The 19,701-nt window shown below is 48.8% G+C and overlaps 2 long non-coding RNA genes across 4 annotated transcripts; one reads left to right on the top strand and one right to left on the bottom strand.

Moving 5' to 3' along the window:
* On the bottom strand, positions 1-12,766 carry LOC140603828 (uncharacterized). 2 transcript variants are annotated; one of them, XR_012006802.1, is made up of 3 exons: positions 12,606-12,766; positions 611-721; positions 1-171 (listed from the first exon to the last, which is right to left on the bottom strand). It is a non-coding gene; the product is annotated as an uncharacterized lncRNA (long non-coding RNA). The 2 variants fall into 2 exon arrangements; XR_012006801.1 differs by lacking the exon at positions 12,606-12,766 and adding an exon at positions 12,021-12,223.
* LOC140603830 (uncharacterized) lies at positions 12,325-19,411 on the top strand. 2 transcript variants are annotated; one of them, XR_012006806.1, is made up of 3 exons: positions 12,325-12,572; positions 13,987-14,044; positions 18,910-19,411. It is a non-coding gene; the product is annotated as an uncharacterized lncRNA (long non-coding RNA). The 2 variants fall into 2 exon arrangements; XR_012006805.1 differs by lacking the exon at positions 12,325-12,572 and adding an exon at positions 12,745-12,866 and having other exon boundaries at positions 18,910-19,409.
* The last annotated feature ends 290 nt before the right edge of the window (positions 19,412-19,701 follow it).

Raw genomic sequence — 19,701 nt, 5'->3', positions numbered from 1 at the left:
TGGCGTAAGCAACAGAAATTTATTTTCTCACACTTCTAGAGGTTAGAAGTCCAAGATCAAGGTGTTGGCAGGAGGGTTTCCTCTGAGGCCTCCCTCCTTGGCTTTAGATGGGCATCTTCTCCTGGTGTCTCCATGGTTTTCCTTCTGTGTGTGTCTGTGTCCTAGACTCCTCTTCATATAAGGACATTAGTCAGGTTGGATTGGGACCCATCCTGATGACTTCATTTTACTTTAATGACATCTTTAAAGGCCCTATCTCCAAAAACAGTCACATTCTGAAGTTAAGACTTCAACATCTGGATTGGGGTGGGGGTGGGGGACACAATTCAGGCCATAACAGACCTCAGTTTCCCTCCTTCCCGCTTCCCAAGGTAACCTACATGCAGCTAGAATCATTTAAGATCAGTCTGGGAGAGCCCTTCATGGGCTTCCAGCCCAAACTTTGCATTTCACAAATGGGAACACTGAACCTTATAGAGGGAAAATAGCTTGCCATTAAAATCATCCAGCAAATTACATCAAAGCTTCTGACTACTGGCCCACGAGTCTTCCTGTGACCCCCACACCCATTTATAAACACCATTTTTGCTATTTTGAGAACCCCTCTCACCTGCAGAGCAGAAGGTAGGCTGATGGGAGACAGGAGCAGATTTCCCGCCAGTCACTCTCCTCCCTGGTCCTGCTCAGTGAATGCCAAGTTTCTAAAGTTGCTCTCAGCCACCTGTGAGGGGTGCACAAGATGCCCTGGTCACTCAGCTTGACCTCAGAGCTCCCAGAAGGGGTATTTGATTGAAATATCAAGCATCTTATTTTTCTCCTTCCAGTTCAGAGAGTGTCCACTTAAAGGGCCCTCTTGCCACCCCACATGCCTCCCAGGACCTGAGAGCCACCGCCATTGCCCTGGGGGCCTGTGGAGCAGCACCTGCACCCCTTGTCCTATATCCACTTTAAGCCTACAAAGGCCAGGCCAGGGCAGCTCACGTCTGTCTAGTCCAGGCCTCTTCAGAGCAACCCTCAGTGCTTCTACACTGGGACAACCCAAAGCCCTCCACAGTTTCACATGCCTGCAAAAGAAATTTGGTCCTCCCCAAACTGCTTGGGTTCAAATACTTTCTCTAGCCTCTTCTAGCTATGCAATTGCACAAAAGTTAAATAGCCTCTCTGGGGGTTGGTGGTGGTGTGATAGCAAGACCTCCCTTATAGAATTTTGTATATTAAATTCACTCATATGTGTACAGCACACAGAGTAGTGCCTGCATATATTAAGTCCTACGTAAGTATTTGTTAAATTCATATATACGTGCTCTCCACTCTACCCAACACAGCCAACACAACAACGACAAGCGTTCTCAAGAACCTGCGATGTGTAAAGCACAGTTCCTGGCAGGAAAGGCTTACGGTTACAGGTGAACTTGATAAGGGCCTTGAAGGTTAGGGAGAAATTCCTGGGGCATGGGGGAAGCTGTAGAAATCCAAGTAAAGGGAGAATCACGAGTAGGGTCAGGGTGGCTGAAGAGCCCATGGCGTTGGGCAAACACTGGGTGTGGCTAAGGCTCTGAGCAGAAGGGGAGGTTGTAGAACCAGAGGCTGAAAGGACAAGAGACCAAATCTTGGCGAAGTGGGATGCTGGGGAAACAGGCCTCAGGGACGCAAAGCACTTAGTCCAGGAATGCACCACGCATGTGCCCCTCTCTGGGCCTTGCTTATTCTGGTCCTGTCCTGGCGGCTCACACTGCCACGTTTTGACTCTGTTCCAGCTCAGCACTAGGCCTGGGATACAAAACTGGATAGGATGTACACAGTCTCTGCTCTAGAAGCAAGCACAAAGTTGAGAGGGAGAGGGGGCAACTAATGAGCCGCTTGAGAGTGGTGTAAAGAAAGAATGAGACAAAACAGAAAGAAGAAAGAAAGAAAGAAAGAAAGAAAGAAAGAAAGAAAGAAAGAAAGAAAGAAAGAAAGAAAGAAGAAAGAAAAGAAAGAAAGAAAGAAAGAAAGAAAGAAAGAAAGAAAGAAAGAAAAAGAAAGAAAGAAGAAAGAGAGAGAAAGAAAGAAAGAAAGAAGAAAGAAAGAAAGAAAGAAAGAAAGACAGACAGACAGAAAGAAAGAAAGAAAAAGAAAGAAAGAAAGAAAGAAAGAAAGAAAGAAAGAAAGAAAGAAAGAAAGAAAGAGAGAGACCCTGGACATGGAGCAGCTCCAGCGGAACATGGGAGGTCAGGGAGGACTTTCCAGAAGATGGGACATGTGAGCACAGTGATGAAGGGCACCTGAGCCTTCGCAATAGGGTAAGGTGAGGAATGTTCCAGTCTGTGAGTAGGCACCAGAGCGTGAAATGTAGCCTGGCATGGCTGGAGCAAAGGGCATATAGAGGCCAAGAGGCAAGGGATAGGGCTTTGGGGGAGGAAGTAGCCAGAGCTGGTGGGGCCTTGTGGGGCAGGACAAGGAATTGTACTATTATTCAGGAGCTAATGGGCTCCAGAGATGGACTTTGGCAGGGAAAGGGCACAAACAGAGCTACATTTTAGAGCAAACCCTGTTGGTTCCCCCGCATCAGAGCCTGAGACACGAAAGTGAGTGGCAGTGGTTTGTGAGGTGACCCCAGGAAGCAGCAGTGACAGAATGAGGAGAGTGGATTGGGGATAGGGGTAAGACTAGAAGAGGTGGGGGGTTACTGAACTGGTTACTCCTGTGAACAGCAGAACTCAGTCCCATTGGGGACCCTCTGAGAAACCATTAATGATCTTGACATTGTCACCAACTTTCAGTTCCCACCATTTTTTTTTAAGATTTTATTTATTTATTCATGAGAGACACAGAGAGAAAGGCAGAGACTTAGGCAGAGGTAGAAGGAGACTCAATCCCAGGACCCCAGGATCATACCCTGAGCTAAAGGCAGACACTCAACCACTGAGCCAGCTAGGCATCCCCATTCCCTGCCATTTAAAGTCTGCCTCAGGAGACACTCATTCTCTCTCCACCCATTGCTCTTCCAAGCACAGACACTGACTGGCTTTCCACTGGCTGTGGTTTTGAACAAGCCCGGCATGTGTGAAATAGGACAGTTACAGCGTGCATGAAACCATCTTCACTGCTGTGCTGAGGTCCGGTGGTCTAAGGAAGGTGTGGGGGGCACAGAAACATCTGCAGTTATCCCCTTTGGTATAAGATGCATCCATGACAATTACCTTCTGTTGCAATTAACAGAAAAACAAAATTAATAGTAGCTGAATCAAGTTAGATTTTTAGTTCATCCTTGCATTAAAGACGTCCAGAAATAGTGGCTTATGGCTGGTATACTTCCTGAAGGGCATTCTCCAAAGGCCATTCTCCAAATGGCCCAAGGTAGCTGCTAGAGCACCAACCATCAGAACCAAGTTCCAGGCAGCAGAATAGAGCCAGGAGAAAGAGGAATGCATGCTCTGCATTTTAAGGAAACTGTCTAGCACGTCCACATGACACTTCACTTATATCTTCTTGGCCAGAGCTTAGGCACAGAGTCATTCCTAGCTGCAAGAGAGGCTGGCAAATGTTGTCTTTTAGCTCATTGGCCATGTATCTAACTAAAAGTAGGCACCCTATAGCTAAGAAGGGAAAGAGAATGGACCTTGAGAGGCAGCTATCAGCCCCTGTCACAAAGATATGAGGAAGAGCCAGGAGGTTAATTCAGAAGCAGTTGTCATAATCCAGGGAGAGATGAGAAGGATCCAAGCAAGGGGAATGGCAGGGGTGGATGAAGAGGAACTGTGCGTGCCAAACACCTGGGTATGGATTTGGCAGAACTTGGAGAGGGGTGTAGAGAGGAAAGGAAGGGCAGGAGTCAGAAATGAATCCCAGGCCCTGACTTGGATGGTGAGGTGAGTGGAGATGCCGTCCATGCAGGAAGATAATACGAGAAGGTAAACAGTTTATGAGAAGGTGATGAGGTCCTCTGCAGTCATGCTGAGTCTGTGATGCCAGAAGGATACCTAGAGATGTCCAGGAGGTAGACATTGGGTGACCAGGTGGTCAGGCGACAGCAATTTAGGGGCATCAGCCAGTGGAGAAGAGGAGCCCTCAGAGTGAGGACACAGAGAAAGGGGGAAGGGGCTCATGCAGCATAGCAGGCTGACATCAGAGGATAAAGAGCATGGGAAGCTGGCCCGTGTGAACTGCATCAGAGGGCAGGAGGAGAGTCAAGGGTATTTATGCCCCTGGTTGGCTGTGCCCCTCTTGTAGCTACACTCTCTGGGTTCTGATAACCACTTGGCCTTCCCATTGGGCCTAGAGTGGGTAATGGTTCCCTGATATTATTCATGCTAGAGTGCTGCACCATTTCCTGGTACATTCTCTTAATTCTTCCATACTTTTTAAAGAGTGCCTTCATTATACCCTCCTTAATTAGATAGGTGATAGATAGATAGATAGATAGATAGATAGATAGATAGATGATGGATACATGGATAGATTGGATGGGTGAGAGATGGATGGATTGGATGGAGGGGAGATGATAGATAGATAGATAGATAGATAGATAGATAGATAGATAAGTGGATGGGTAGATGAATGGATGAGTTAGATGGATGGGTGAGTGGGTGGAGGGACGAGTGGGGGAGTAGATGGATGGATGGGTGGATGGATGGATGGATGGATGGATGGATGGATGAATGATGGATAGATAGTTTGGATGGATGGCAGATAGATAGGTTGCAAGGGAAGATGAGATCACAAGAGAAACTGGGAAGTGACAGCAAGGGAGGTAGCAGGAGAACCACAAGTCAAAGGAGAAGTGAGCTCAATGTCTAATGTGACCCCCACATTAGTTAGGAGAAGGGCTATGAGACATCCACTGGATTTGCCAAAAGAAGGTCACTGATGACCTCGGTGAGAGCAGTTCCATGTTATGGGAGAAGCCAGATTGCAATGGGTAAAGCTGGAGAAATGAGTGGGAGATGAGGAAGTAAGGCCTCTGCTTTCTCCCTCATCTCCCCCTAAAAAGCCTGGCTCAAATGTCACCTCCTCCATAAACTTTCTCTGAATCTCTGTTCTTCTTCTCTGCTCCCTGAGCATCCAGCTGGCCATCTGCCGCAAATCCATGGCTGAGCTCTCAGGGCCAGGGTCTGTGATACTGGACATATACAATACCATGGAAAGAGCACTGGACTTAGAGTCTAGAAACATGGGCTGGAAGCCTAAAAAACCACCCAGCCTACCTCCTCCAAGCTCCTGAGAAAGAAGCACATCTTGTCTGACTTGGTCAGAAACAGGTTCTGGGACCCTGGCCAGTACTCACTGCCCCATACATGGAAGGGTGCCCCTCCAACTGCCATCAGTTGTGTGGCCTCCTACCAGGTCAGCATCCAGTAAAAAGATCACAGCCCGCCCTGCCACTGCTCTCATCTGCTTCCTTAGCCATGAGAAAATGTAGAAGCCTCCAATGGTCATGGCCATCCCTCTTTCCCACCATCTCTAGGACTGGTCAAGGCCAAAGGCAATCTCTATTACAAAATAATAGCCGAGTTGTTCCTGAGGGCCCACTGAGGAGCCCAGCTGCTCCCACTCAACCAGGCTGGGCTGTCACTGCCCGAGCCTGTCACTTCTGGTTGAGTCAGCTCAGCCCTACCTGACCGCTGAGACCAAGGCACCAGCCAGGGTTCCAACACTAGAAGGAAGAATGATCTAGAGCCAACCACGAAGCTGACCTTTATGGGCTACTTCCTGTGTAGACGGAGCTGTTCTAGCATGGTACTTTCATCACCTCGGCCCTACAACAGCTCTATGAGACATGCCCTATTCCTATCTCACTTTATGAATGAGGGACCCAGAAAAGATCGACTCCTGGAATAATTTGACATCTTCAGATCCAAATATCGCTTCTTGGCAAAATTATGAAAGAATGAGCATGGAAGGAGAAGACAACGAATACTTTTCCTGGGCACCTTGTATATGCCAGGAGCGTTCTCCCGTTTGATCCTTACAACAACTCCCGGCAGGGCTGTATTTTATGGATTTGCAGATCGAGCGTTGGAGAGAGTAAGGATTGCTCAGAGAGTCAGGCCTGAGGCCCAGATTATGATTTACACCCAGGCCACTCCTGCTTAATTTTCTCAACTCTGCAAAGCAGGCAGTGTTATCCCCATTACACAGACGAGAAAGCTAAGACTCAGGAAAGTCAGAATGACTTGCTCGAGGTTGCTGTGCAATTTGTGAGATCTGAGGGCAGCAGAGGAGGGAATGTAAGGGGAGAGCAAGGATTCAAAGTGAGGTTTCTGACTTTGCAGCCTGTTGACAACAGGCAGGGAAGACGGGATTGGGGGACAGAGGCTTTTCTCTGCCCTTCAGTTGTGCCAGGGCTTCTGTGGCTTTTATGCACCACCACCCCCGTATTTTGCACTTTCAGCCTAGTTCCCCACCCCCCAGCCACGCACGACAGCAGGAGACGTCAGGGGTGGGAATTTCAGCCACCACAAGGGGTCCATTCCCAGTCCCATCCTCTGACCTCCTTGCTCTCAGTGGAGAAAGGGAAGACGGAGGATAGGCCTGATAGCACTGGCACCTCCCCATCTTCCCAGCTCCACTCTGCCCCCGTAGGGCTACCACTCTGGACCTGCGTGAGGGGCGCTGTGGACCAAGGATGGGTTGGCTTCTCGGAAAAGTGATTCATTCACCTTTCACAGAAAAGACACAGACTTTATTTTCTGGGCCCAGATCAAGGTCAATTTTGTGCACCCCTGTCCTTAGGGTCTCCTGGGTGATACCCCGTCTGGAAATGTGTGCCTTTTTAAGACCTCAAACCTGTCCAGGGTCCTGCTCAGCAATCGGTGCCCTGGGCCATCCCCCAGGTCTTGCCTGCAGGGAGATACTTTCAGTCCCCACCCCGGATAGTGAAGACCAACCCCACCTCCCACCCATAATAATAGGAAGCTGGCACGGTGATGGCTTTCACCAAATACCTCGCCACCTTCCCAGCCCTGAGAGTGGCCTGTTCCCAGGATGGGTTGATTTAGATACTCTCTGGAATGGTTCCCCAGGTGTTTCCCAAGTTTATTTAGAGTATCTACATAAACCCAAATGCTGTGGGGGTTACCATCCCCATAGTAAGATGTGGTGGGGAAAAACGAACAGATATCAGAGTCGGACAGATGCGGCTTCAAATTCTGACACCACCAAGTTGCTTGAGCCTCTGTGTTCTCATCTGTAAAACAGAGCTGGTTATCAGGAGTGCTGAATATGGACGCAGTAACGCCTCTCAGGATTGTATGAAAATTGGAGAAATTAAAAAAAAAAAAAAACCTGGAGAAATCAGCACCTAGAAAATGCCTGGCACTCTGTCCAAATCCCATTGCCCATCTTCGGCTGCCACTTCATCACGTGACCCTGCAGCCTCCCATGAGCCTCACGCCCAGACTCAGCATCCCCAGTGCCCCATGACTCCTGCCTTGAACAATCAGGAGTAGGTCTTTCCGGACTTCCATTGCCGGCACTTCATCCATCATCCCTGGGACAAATGTCTTTTGCCCTTACATCAAATTCTTTCTCAGGATTATAAGCCCCAGAGATAGACTTTCTCATTGTTGGCTCATGTCTCGAGGGCTGAGAGCGTGGGCTCTCCCTGCAGTGTTGACCCCTGTCCTCTACAGGGTCATCGCCTCCCGGGGCTAGAATGTACCAGGCCCCCGTTCAGAGAGAAGGTTCAGCTGCCCCTCCCCTTCCGGCCCCGCTGCCCAGGCTGCACAAAAGTCCCTTAGGGGTCTCTCCGCTGCTAGCCAGCTATAAGTGGTTATGGACTTTTATTTCCACCTCTAATTCACACACTTGGCAAAGTTTAGCAAAGACCACACAATACCTCGTGACCCCACTGACTGATGGTCATGGCACCTACAGGGTTCTCTTGTCCACCAGATCCTGTCCACAGATATAAAGCCAAGGAGAATAATACTAGCTGAAGAAATCAGCCCTCGGGACTCCACCCCCCAAAAAGCAGCAGGATAAAGTTCAGAGAAGATGAACAGCTTACTGGGGTCACAGAGCTAGTGTGAAGTAAAGACAGGGTGACCTTCGTCCCTCCACCCTACCTGCCTCCACAGGCAACCCACCTGTGGTCCCATTTTTGCCTCTTACTATCCCTTCTCTGGACCCTGGACATCAGAGAAGTCAACGACTCCTATACTATTTACCTTGAATCATAAGTTCCACTTGACAAACATTAAGACCCTGGACAGCAGAAGAACCAAAGAAGCTTTTTTGAAAGGCGGTTGCCTTGGCCCCACCCCAGACCCACAGGCTAAGAATTTCCCAGGGGGCTTCCAAGCATGTCTCTTCCTGAGAAGGGTGGTTCCGATGTAGAGCCAGGGCTGGGAACCACCAAAACTAAAATTAATCATAGGAAATGAATAATGAGCACCTACTAGGTGCCAAGCCGTGTCACTGTGGCTAATTTTGCCACAACTCAGCAAAGTGGGCTTTCTCAACTCCACTTTCTGAAAGGAAGGGAAAGCTTCGAGAGGTCAAGGGGCTTCCCGAGACACCCAGTTGGTGCAAAGCAGAACCAGGGTTTGAATCCGGTCTTTCTGATCTCAAAGCCCACACTCGCCTGCACCCTTTATGTGCAGTCCTACTGTGAGAGAGCCCTGCGCTACCAGAGCCCAGGGAAAGAGGATGAGTCAGACCCGTGCCTGGTCTAGGAGCTCACACCTGAGTGGGGGTGGCTGATACATAAGGAGTTAACTTACGCACAAAGCTTCCTGGGAAGGATAAACAGAGGTTCCAAGGGCTATGAGAGCCCAGTGGTGTGTGATGGGGACACGGGGAGGGGGGGAAACCAAGGAAAGCTTCTCGGAAGAGGTGACGATTGAGCTAGGTTTTGAATGATACCATAGGTACAGGTATCTATCACACCATGTGCCAAGTTCTACATCTGATCCAGAAGAAAGAAAGATACATAGGACACAGTCCTTGCCCTCACGATGCTGGGAGTCAGCACGCTGCCTTCTCTGAATCTCCCATTTTCTCTGCCAGAAATCCCTCAGCTCCTCCCTCCCTCTTCCCCAGTCCCCATCTCTCTGCTCCCTTTGGTGCCTCAGCATCCCCCTTGGCCCCGCACAGCGAGCCCAGCCTTCTTGGTTATCCAGGAAATGGGGTGCTCCAGGCCCAGAACCAGGGAGGAGAGAGGCACGGGGGGCCCCCGCCCAGGCCGGGGGACAAGGAGGTGAGCTTCAGAGCCACAGAGTGAGTCACAGCACACAGACACCTAAGCGATGGGGATAATAAGACACACTTCCCTGGGAAGTTGGGGAGAGAGATGAGATAGGAAGAGAAAGTGCTTTGAGCCTCTCGGAAGAAAGAACCCATAAACAGATCCAGGGTATTATTACCACGGTCATTACCTGCCTCAATTAAAGGGGTACGCATCTAACTACATGAGGAATCATTAACTCGTTCTGCAACCCACACATGGTTATATTTTTTAATATAATTTCATTTTTATTATTAACAGATAAGACCGGGAAATATTCTGCGAGTCATTCTGACATGTGAATACTCCCCTTTGGCTTGGGTGGGGTGTCATCCCTCCCACAGGGCTAGGCAAGGGTCCAGCCCAGGGGAAAGAGGCCGAGCCTCCCTTCCCACTCCAGCTCCTCAGCCCCAGGTCCTCCTCAAAGAAGTTCGGAACCATCTCTTGGTCCCCGATCCTATCCCCCAAACTGCCCTTCCTCTCAGCCCTCCACACCTGTCTCCGCTTCCCACATCTACCCACACCTGCCCGACTGCTTAGCGGGCAAGGAGAATGAGTGAACCACTGGGTGCCAGGCATTGGGGCGGCAGGGGGCATTGGGGGGGGTGGGCAACGATCAGTTAGACACAGTCCTGCTCGTGAAGTAGGTAAGTGCACCGGGCCCATTCATTCATTCACCCAGCTGGCTCTGAGCCTTGGGCTCTGGGAAAGGCAGGTGAATGACACATGTCCCCACCCAAGGAAACCCACCTATGAGGGGAGACAGACCCTCCAAACAACACAGAAATCCCTACCAATGTGTGCTGTAGTAAAGCAATGCCCCCAAGAGCTGGGGAGACTCAACAGAAGACTTCAATCTGCCTTAGAATAGGACTGGCAGGAGCATACCCAGGAAGGTCCTCCAGAGGGAACAAGACAGGAGCTAGGCCTCAGGGTACTTAGAGAAGGAAGGGCATTGCCGGCTGAGGGAACAGCATGGGCAAGAAAGAAATCAGTGTTCTGGGGCAGGGTGGGGTGGCGGGGGGGGAGTCCACTGTGGCCGGGGAGGTGAGGCACTTGGGAGGAAGGGAGAGAAACAATGCTGATGTGGAGTGGGGGTGATCCAGAAGGGTCTGGTCTACCATGATGATACCAACCGGCAGCATTTCCAGAACCCTCCGTGAGCCAGGCCAGGGCAAGGCGCTTTCCCAGTGACAGCTTTGTAAACCCTCAGGGCCGCCCCACCTAGGAGGCCCTGTTACCACCCTCTCTCTACTGAAGACCCCTGGGGTCAGGGACACACAGGCTGCCCAGCAAGGAGGGGGAAAAGCAGGCTCACAGGCACCCTAGGTTTTAATGCCATATAAGGACTTATTTTGAGGCTAGAAGGGTCATTTAGTCAGAGGGGAGGAGGAGCCACAGGCTCCTTGGGGTAAAGTGATGGGGTAACTGGGGGACCCGAGGTGAGTGGGGCGCATCAACCACTTGGAGAGGGCAATGGGGGAAAAGGCTGCAATAGGTGGGTGCCCCCCCCCCACTGCGGGGAGCAGGCTGCCCCCCAGGGAGAGCCAAAGCCCCCACAGGCAGCCCAGCCCAGCACAGAGTACATCGCAAAGGGCCAAGCTGGGAACAACCTCATGGGAAATGGGAAATCTTCGGGTTCCCCTCCTGCATAATTTGCCAGACTGCCACCCCGTTAGGCTTCCAGCGCCCTCAAGCAAGTCAATAGCATCCCTTGCTGAGATGGCGTTAGATGAGGTCCAAAATGCCTCTCCTGGCTCAGAAGGTTCTGGGTCTGCTCCTCACTTCCCAACCCGTCTCACTGACTCGCTTCGTGCTCTGCTCACCTCTGCACCCTGACCTCTTATACTCTGGCCACACAGGACTTGACTGAGTGTCTCACCGGCGCCTGGCTCTCTTTTCTTGTGACCGCCCCCTCCTTATCCTTTAGGGTTCAGCCTTCGCTGACCCTCCTGCCGCCCCCCTGCCTGTCCCCCACTCCCATGACACTCTGGTCTTCCCCAGCCGATGCTTTTCTTGCTAATAATCTGGTCGTGATCTGGCTCCTCACAGCTGCCGAAGCCGGATTTGTTCCCCGCTCTGCTCCCCGAGGCTGAAACAGTGCCTGGCACGGAGTGGGGCTCATGAAGTCATTTTGGGGGTGAATGAGTGAGTAAACAAGAGAACGACTGAGCAAATGAAAGCGTGTGCAAACCCTGCGTCGTACTTTAGCTTGTACGATTCCTCTTGCCTGGACCATCCCCTCCCTTCCTGCCCACAGCCCGCCTTGGCCCCACCAGCTTTGAGAAGGTGTCCTTGGGATCTATAACACAAGGGGAGGCTCCTCTTAAATGTCCACCGTAGGACATGTTGCCTGAATATCCCGAGGCTGCAGAAAATCCTCGTGATCACGCTCTGCTCTGTGTAAACCTGCCCCCACCCCGATACAAGCCAGCTCACCAAGTCCCGACGCTGCTATACACAAAAATGGGCAGCAGAGAAGGGAGGTGAGGGGTGCACATGCCTGAAAGTGAGCTCAGCCACCAGAAGGGGATGACTCACTGTAAAGGGTTTTGAACATGACATCGCATCCTATAAATGTAGCCTCGCCTGCTTTCCTTTTCTGCACTGATCAAACACTCCCTACACAGGAAAGAAGCTGACGCTCCGATCCCGGGGTGCTAAGACCTTATGATCACGTTGCAACATAAGACCTGATCACAAGCAATCACCATAGAAGACTATCAGCTAAGTGCCAAGAGAACCCCACCTCCGGAACTCCACGTCTTTATCAGGGAATAATCCCCAAATCTGGCCCCACGCCCATGAGCACCTGGGTGTTCGGTTCCCTTTCTCACTGAGCGGTGTTCACGTCCCCGCTGGATCTCCTATTTGCATTTTTCGTTTTTTATCTCCTCTGGTGGAGAGAGAGAGTTACAGTGAGCCTGCCCCAGACCAAGTGCATGTTGCCAAAACCAATCCTGGGCTGTCTGCAGAATTTGCTGCCTCCCGTGCCTTGGAATTATTTATGAGTGCTTGCACTCAACAGCTTGCCTCCAGCAAGTTCACCCAGTTGGGCAATGTGGCCAAACGGCCAATGGGGAGGGTAAATGCTCACCCCTGGAGTCCAAAGGTTTCAATGAGTATTTGGAGTTTGTAAGCACACTTTCAAGATCCTTTAAGGGTGAAGGCAAAGGTGCTTTAGGCATATATACGAAGAGAGATCCCTGAAACCGTAGGGCAATAGATGAGTCGGGTAAGGTGGCTCTTGGCACTCCTCGGGGACTGAGACACGAGAGTTGCCAAAGCTTCTCAGATCCTATCACCCCCACCTTGAGCTGCCTGGATGATGAAATACTCTGAAGAGTCTGAATTGCTTTTACTGGTGAGCTGAGCTAAACCCAGCACCCCAACCTACCTTGCAGGTGATCACAAAGGATGATGGGTGGGACCCGTGGTGCCCCCACTGGCGCTTTACAGACCAGAGCACAGCTCCCCTCCTCCAGGGCCACCAGCCAGCATGGGGGAGGAGGTCCTTCACTTATTAGTTAGCAAATGAAATGCCAGGTGGAAGCACAGTGTTGAAACAAAACTAGATGCATCCCCACCCCGAGGCGTGATGAAACACTTGGAAGAGGCCTTCACAGGCACTTGGCACATGCCTGAGAGAGCAAGGGAGGTGGGTGCTGGGGCTGAGGACACCCTGGCTGCACTTGAACTTGAGCATACCGCCCAGTGGTGGAGAGGCAGAGGATGGGGCGGGAAGAGGACATCGGGAGATTAGCGTAGCTGCCTGGGGGAAAGCCCAACCAAGACCAAATTTGGCCAATAGATTCAGCCTTTGGTGACATTAGAGAGTCTTTCCTTTCTAGTTGAGTATTCCAGCCTGAGCCTGGTAGTCCTAATAATTCCCTAAGACATCACTGCCAGGAAAATCAGGAAGAGAGTTCTGCTCACAGAGTGGGGAGGGAGCAGAGGAAAACGGAGTTGAGGAGGGAGGCGGGAAGGGAGGGAAGCCAACAGAATGAAACCTTGGAGATGGTATCTGTAATGTTTCTGATCTGAAATATCCAGAGCTTCCAGCCGTTTGAAAAAATTTCCCCATTGAATAGATTGATGTGTGTGAAGCAAGCAGATACATACCCGGTGTGTGTGCTAGAATGGTGCGTGTGTGTGCACCTGTGGGTGTATTTGTGCATGTGTGTGTTTGTGGGTGTGCACAAGTGCATATGTGATAATGTGTGCATTTGCATGGTATGTGCGTTTGCGTGTGAGAGTGCATGCAAGTGTGCACATGTGTGCATATTTGTCTATCTGCTTGTGCAGCATCTCAGATTGAGAACAGCTCTGGAATAAAGAGCTGTTTACCATACCAGCTGGATGACCTTGAGCAAGGCGCCTCATCACACTGGGCCTATTTTCTCACTTATTCTAACTCCCAAAGCCATGCCTGGTATGTAATAATCACTCGATAAGTATTGATTCAATGAGCAATTGTTATTTAAGGATAAAGCTGCCTATTTCTTTGGGTTGAGGAAACGACAAAATGAGAAAACACATGCATAACTACTCTCATACTCTCTCAATGCTTGACACGTAATAGAAGCCCAATAAGCCTTAGCTCTATACCTCCCCAAATTCTGTTTTTATACCCTGGAGTAGAAAGAGGTTGATGAAGGAAATGATGCATAAGATCACGTCTCCTACAGCTGGCATCTTTGGGCTGAATTCCACTGACCATATTCCTTTTTATTTTTAAAGTTTAATTCCAGTACAGTTAACATACAGTGTTATACTAGTTTCAGGTGTACGATGTAGTGATTCAGCAATACTGTACATGACCCAGTGCTCATCATGGTAAGTGTACTCTTAACCCCCATCATCTATGCTCCCCATCTCCCCACGCACCTCCCCTCTGGTGACCATCTGCTTGTTCTCTATAATTAAGAGTCTGTTTTTTGGTTTGTCTCTTTTTTTTCCCTCTCTTTGATTTGTTTTCTTTAATTCCACATAAGTGAAATGATATGGTATTGGTCTTTCTCTGACTTATTTTACTTAACATTATACTCTCTAGCTCCATCCATGCTCTTGCAAATGGCAAGATTTCATTCTTTTTATGGTTGTGTAATATTCCATTATATATGTATATATGGCGGCAACATTTTCCTTATCCTTTCATCTATTGATGGACACTTAGGCTGATTTCATAATTTGGCTACCGTAAATAATGCTGCTATAAACATAGGGGTGCATGTATCCCTTTGAATTCGTGTTTTTGTATTCTTTGGCTAAATATCCAGTAGTGCAATTGCTGGATTCTAGGGGAGTTCTGTTTTTAACTTTTTGAAAAACCTCTATACTGATTTCCAGAGTGGTTGCACCAGTTTTCATTCCCACCAACAGTGCAAGAGGGTTCTTTTTTCTCCACCTCCTGGCCAACACATGTTGTTTCTTGTGTTATTGATTTTAGCCATTCTAACAGGTGTGAGGTGATACCTCATTGTAGTTTTGATTTGCATTTCCCTGTTGTTGAGTGATGATGGACATCCTTTCATGTGTCTGGTGGCCATCTGGATGTCTTCTTTGGAGAAATGTCTGTTCATGTCCTCTGCTCATTTTTAAATCAGATTATTTGCTTTTTGGGTGTTGAGTTGTGTAAGTTCTTTATATATTTTGGATACTAACCCTTTATCAGATATGCCATTTGCAAATATCTCTCCCATTCTGCAGGTTGCCTCTTAGTTTTGTTGATTATTTTCTTCGCCGTGCAAAAGCTTTTTATTTTGATGTCGTCCCAATAGTTTGTTTTTGGTTTTGTTTCTCTTGCCTCAAGAGACCTATCTAGAAAAATGTTGCCATGGCTGATGTCAGAGAAATTACTACCTGTGTTCTCTTCTAATTTTTATGGTTTCAGACCACTGACCATATTCTTAAGCCAATTTCCAGAGGCTTCTGAGTTCCCATTATGTTATATATTAGCTAAGCCTCTTCTCCCTGATTTCAGTCAAAGATTGACAGCAATTCATTTGCAAGAATTAAATGCAAGACTGAATTTTAATGACTCAGAAATTCGAGGCCAACTTTGCTTTCAGTGACCTTTAAGGAAAGGAAGCCTAGGAAGTGACCTGGTACCTGACCTTCCATCTGGTGGTATACCTGTGGGTCATGATCTTGCAAAATAGGAATAATTATCCTCATCATGCATTTAAAGGGACAAAAGCTTGGAGAGGTCAAGTGACTGGCCCAAGGTCACCCTACTCACTCCAGAGTCCTAGATATTCAGAAGCATCTGGAAAGTAAAGTCTCTTCACTCAGGCAGAGAGAAATGAGGTGTCTTAAGTTCTGAACCCATAAACATCTCAAAATCTCTGACTAGTCAGCCCTGGTTGAGTATTGGCAGATAGAGCCAGGGCCATGTGGCAATAAGAAAACTAGTCAGGTGGGACTGGAACAGTGCCTCTGAGGTATTTCACAAACACGGGGAACAAACACATTGGTGTCGCAATCCTGGCCACCCGGAGCTGCCGCGTTGGCTGTTTTCTGAGCATGGACTGTGGATAAGGAGTTTGAGGGCTGAGGGCGCTAGGACTCCTAGGTGGGTGGCCATCAGCCCTCAGGGGACAGGTTTTCAGTCCTGAAGCCCCTTAGGGTTATAGCCAGATGGAACTACTCCTTCCAGAGTGCCAAGGGCTACTCCAGACCTGGGGCCTTCCACAGTCCAGAAGTAACCTGCATTTCCATCTTCTCCAACTACTCTCTTTGACAGACACCAACACCCAGACTTACTAGACTCTGACTGGATCCCAAACATACCTTTTCTCCACCATTTCCATCCCCAGGAAACAGACTCTCCTCTGCCCTCAAAAGAACTATTCATCTCGCAATCCCAAAAACAAAAGTTAATTAAGACCAAATCTCTCTTAGCATTTCACAATGCCCTCTGGGATAATTAATATAACTGGTATGAACTGCTTCGTAAAGTCAGAGCACAAATATGGTCACATTCCACTTATTTTTCCAATTAATCTCTTAAGCACACATCTACATTAAAAGCAGAAAGTCCAGCATCTCCCTCTGGAGGTTCCCCTCCCTTCCAACAAATTGTCCCAAAGCCCTGGGGACAGGCCAAGTAAAAACAAAAATGAGCCTCGCACATACCAGGCAGAGAGGAACTGCAGTCTGTTCGGTTTAGAACTGCCAAGGATTCTCTCTGCCACAAATTCCTGCTACCACACAGTGTCACTGTTGAAACTCATGCCTGCACAATTTCTTGGATCCATAGAAAGGCGGAAACCAAGCCCCTGCCTGGCAGCCAGGGGCCCCGTGCAGAGCTCTGAAAGCATGACTCTTCTCATTCATTTTCTCATACTTCGTTATTTCCCAGGGCACAAGACCACAGCAGGAACCCAAAAGCAGGACCGATTCTACTTTCCACCCCAGACAAATCCCTTTTCCCTGGCCTGTGAGCACTGACAGGAAACACGCTTTTAAATATCCGGAGTGGGAAACACCTTTTCGTATCCTTCTCTGCAGAGCGTGAGGGCTACTTGCTCTGCACCTGCCCGTCTCTGGGAAGCTGCCTTTGGTTCCTTTCTTCTCCTGCCTGCACCCTGATGTGACTGGTAACCTTCTCATGAAAGTAGAGAACAAAAACCCCAGTTAAATCTCCAGCAGGACACCTCCTATTAGCACACCTGTGACATGTGCAGTAAATCTCAGGGCATAGCCAGAGGATAGTAATTATGTTTGGGAAGGGCCTACTGTCTGCCAGGCACTTTGACACATATGATCCTGTTTAATCCCACGACACCAAGCAAAGCAGTGAGAGCAGCGTTTTCCAGCAAAGGAAAACGAGGCAGAGTGGTGAGGGGGCCCAAAGCTCGACAACTGTAGGGTGCTCGAGCATTCTCTCCTTGCCTGGGGAGCCTGCCGAGGATGACTATCGAGGAGGTCAAACGGAGAGAAACAGCCCGAGCAGGCTGAAAGGGATAAAGGGATCCCAAAAAGGGCATCCCAAAGGGTTGTGTGAGGCCAAGGAGCGGCTGTTACTTTGGTAGAAGATAGGAAGAGAATGGGTTCATTACAGCCTCTAGAACTCAGGACACTGAGCTCCAATAATGACAAACCAGTAATGGTCGAAGCAGGGGTTGAATCCCAAATTTATCTGGGACTTATCTACCGGGTCAGAGGTGAGGCTGGGACAGAGAGGAAGAAAGATATGCCTCCTCCAGCGGGAGGACTCTTTTGGAGTGGACTTCCCCATGCAGGCAGGAAGTGAGCACAGGCAGGGAGGAATGACTCGCTTTTTCCTATTTGATAAGAGGCAGAGTCTCCGTGTCCACTAGGAAACAGCAGCACGGGGAACAGCAAACTGTAACAAATGAAATAAGACACTGGCTGCTTGCACAGCAATTAGAGAGAAACTGGGATTTTTTGCTCTAAACTTCCCCAAATGTGAGCATGGTAAGATGCAGAATGGATTGAAAGGCTCATGTCCCTCTCATCATGGGCACGGCATATCCGAGGCTTCTGTAAGCTGTATCTCCTTGTAATTTTCATAGAAATGGGTGATGGGCACTTAGGGGGGCACTTGACGGGATGAGCACTGGGTGTTATTCTGTATGTTGGCAAATTGAACACCAATAAAAAATAAATTTAGTATTAAAAAAAAGAAATACTCTCATAATCACCGATAATATCCACCGATTGTGAATCACGTGCCAGGCATTGTTCTAGATGCTTCTATATGTTTAAATTCATTGGATGCTTATAGCAACTCTATACAATAAGTAGTATTATTAGCCCCATTTTACAGAAGAGGAAACTGAGGCATAGAACAATTAAGGATTTAGCCAAAGATCATATGGGTGACAAATGGAAGAGCCTGGATTTGAACTCTGGCAGTCTGGCTCAAGAACTCATGCTCTTTTTTTTTTTTTTTTTAAGATTTTATTTATTTATTCATGAGGGACACAGAGAGAGAGAGAGAGAAAGAGAGAGGGGCAGAGACACAGGGAGAGGGAGAAGCAGGCTCCATGCAGGGAGCCCGATGTGGGACTCGATCCCAGGACTCCAGGATCACACCCTGGGCTGAAGGCGGCACTAAACCACTGAGCCACCTGGGCTGCCCAAGAACCCATGCTCTTTACCACCATCTATCCTGCCCTATAAAGTAGACATTATTATCCACACCAAATAAATGAAGAGGTAGAGGTCCGGCAGATTATATGAGTCATTCAGTCATTTTGACGGCAAAACCAACATTTGAACCCAACATCCACACTCTTAACCACGTGGCAATAGCAGCCCTCACCCTACCCTGACTTGCAGTATGAGCTCACATATCACTTCTCTTGATGCTTCTGTTTCTTCACGTGGAAAAGAGGAAGAAAAAACTTGATATTTTCCAAGAACCTGCTCAGCTCAGACCTCCCAGGACAGGTGAGAAGCTTGGACATCCTAGGGGATCACCTGAGTGGAAGACCAGTAACTTTCTGGCAGGCAAACCACAGCCTAACTCTCACCAGCTTTTCATTTGCACGCAGATAATCCAAGGTTCCTGTCATGAGTCCTTGTCCACCCCCCTGGTAGAGTGTCCAATAGGGCTGCCAATGGTTTCTCCCATTTCGGTTCGTACATCCTGCCCCTCCCAGCAGGAGCTAGAGTCTATTTTCTCTACCCTTGAATCTGATCTGGCTTTGTGATTTACTTTGCCCAACCAGTGTGGTAGCAATGATGTCCTGTGACACCTGAGCATGGCCTTAAGAGAGTGCAGAGCTCCATCTCCAGTTTCTTAGGAGCCAGCTGCTAGACCACAAATGACGGTGAACCACATGGAGAAGAAAGGTCTGAATGAGAACCCATCTTGGATGTCCCGGCCCTGGCAAGCTCCCAGCCAAGTGCAGCTACTTGACTATCCCTGGCTACTTCACATGGAACAGAAAACTGCCCAACCTGGGGGAGGAATAATAAATCCTCGTTATTTTAAACCACTACACGTTGGAGTAATTTGTTACATGGCAATTGAAAGAACCCCATTTCCTCCACCTTATCTTTTCTTCACCACGAAAGATTACTCCATAACTCACAGGTGTCAATGTCCATTGGCTTATGGCATTTAAGTGTGCTCATACCTTTGTGATTAGGGATGACTAACTACCTAAGGCAAAGGGCAGTAATGTATGTGGCTTCCTTCATTCAGTGTGAGCATCTATCCCCCAGGAACAGTCTAAAGACCCAGAGACAAATAAGACACAGTCCGTGCCATCAGAAAACCATGTTTTGGGATGAGCTGGGTCCCCTTTCAGCACAGCATGAGGAATGGGGTCAATTGTTCATTCATCTGATACCTGTTGAGTGCCCACTACACACATCAGGGACCGTGCCACCCATTTGTGCTAGTGAGCCAAGCCCTCATCCTACTTACATCTTAAGGCTATTTTATTTTATTCCAATGATCACAGAGGTGCACGTGAAGCTCTATGGAGACATAAAAGAACTAAATGTTGAGATGG

The sequence above is a fragment of the Canis lupus genome, chromosome 14, assembly GCF_048164855.1.
Source record: "Canis lupus baileyi chromosome 14, mCanLup2.hap1, whole genome shotgun sequence".
Lineage (NCBI taxonomy): Eukaryota > Metazoa > Chordata > Mammalia > Carnivora > Canidae > Canis > Canis lupus.
The sequence above is the reverse complement of the archived record's forward strand: the minus strand, read 5'-3'. Positions and strand labels throughout refer to the sequence as shown.